The 1583-nt window shown below is 34.6% G+C and overlaps 1 long non-coding RNA gene across 1 annotated transcript in view; it reads left to right on the forward strand.

The window, feature by feature from the left end:
* The window catches only part of LOC104865511, a 3788-nt gene extending 3064 nt beyond the window's left edge, over positions 1-724 (forward strand). The window contains exon 3 of the long non-coding RNA XR_781180.1: positions 647-724. This is a non-coding gene — a long non-coding RNA (uncharacterized LOC104865511). The remainder of the gene's footprint in view (positions 1-646) is intronic.
* Positions 725-1583: the final 859 nt, after the last annotated feature.

Below are 1583 nucleotides of genomic sequence, written 5' to 3' on the forward strand. Positions count from 1 at the left end.
TTCCTGCTAAGTATATACGTGTGTGTGTGTGTGTGTGTGTGTGTGTGTTGCTATAATATGCAATGTGTACATTTTCATATAAAGTTTTATAATTACTTCCATCAAGAAAAAATTGATACTCTAGGAAAAATGTCATATTTTTCCCTTCACATCTAACACTTAGTTGTGCAGCCGAATGGAGGCACCAAGTTAGAGAATAGTTAAAATATCTGCCACGTAAGTGGAGTTTATTTGGGTAGGAGAACTATGCTAATGACCTTTCATACATGAATCCATTTAACTCCAACTATAATTACTTCCATCAAGAAAAAATTGATACTCTAGGAAAAATGTCATATTTTTCCCTTCACATCTAACACTTAGTTGTGCAGCCGAATGGAGGCACCAAGTTAGAGAATAGTTAAAATATCTGCCACGTAAGTGGAGTTTATTTGGGTAGGAGAACTATGCTAATGACCTTTCATACATGAATCCATTTAACTCCAACAAAAATAACTGACATAATCCTTCATGATCTGTTTATATAAAATATCCTATAACTTATCACATGATAACGTCAACAGATTGTGTTGTCTGATAAGACAGGGTAAGTTGGAAATGCTCCAAGTTACAGATGGTATGTTATTGACTTTTTGTTTCCCCAAAGTTAGGAAGTAATGGCAGCGGAAGAAAGAGAAAAATAATGACAGGCAGTGGGTGAAAAAGCAGTTTGAAGAATGAAAATTTCAGCAGATGAATCTGTAAGTACCATATTTCTGAGTTTTTTTTTCTGAGTATTTTTGTGGGACTAGAGAATTTCCTTTTATGTTAAAATTTAATAAGTCCATGCTACCATTTAACAGTTCACTCAAAATAGTAGGATGAGTTTGAATAAGGGAGTATTTGGAAAGTTTTTGCAGAAGAGAAAATTCATGGAAATATTGTTTGTCTGCCTGAGGACATTAGCTTAGAAATATATGATTTTTACTACACTTGATCTTAGCCAAAAGGCTGAGAAGCACTGAGAAATACATGATTTTTTAGACATTCTTTTACTGTCTACACATTGTTTCCTTTGCAACTATTAAATACACAGATTCCATAAATTTACATGGAGCTAAATATGTGAAATAAATTTATCCTTCTAATTATCAATGAAAGCTCACAGCAACCCTGGGATTAAAGGAGGTCACCTCTTGCCATCTCTGTATTCCATTGTGAACTCAGCAGCCCTGAGAACTAAAGGCTATGTTTAAGGTCATTAATTAACAAATGAGGAAGATTGTGCTAAAACCATTTGATTTTAGTTTGCTAGCGCATTAAGAATTCTTTAGTTTGCAGAGTAGCATAACACATGTGTTAAATTTAAAGAAGAGATTATGTCAATGCAATTACCTCTGGGAAAAATTACAGATATGGTCAGACATGCTACTGGTTGGTTATTTTTATTGCAAAGCTGCTGCTCGTGCACACTTCATGAACTGTGGGTTCCATATCTGCTCCTCATCTGAGAGATGCTCAATTGTGAATATTGACCATTTACAGGGGAAGAAGATACTTTCGTCCAAAGGTATGCAAGTAGTATTTCCTAGTACAGTGAGACT

This window comes from Fukomys damarensis, unplaced genomic scaffold (genome assembly GCF_012274545.1).
Source record: "Fukomys damarensis isolate Sample0158 unplaced genomic scaffold, DMR_v1.0_HiC HiC_scaffold_25, whole genome shotgun sequence".
Classification (NCBI taxonomy): Eukaryota; Metazoa; Chordata; class Mammalia; order Rodentia; family Bathyergidae; genus Fukomys; species Fukomys damarensis.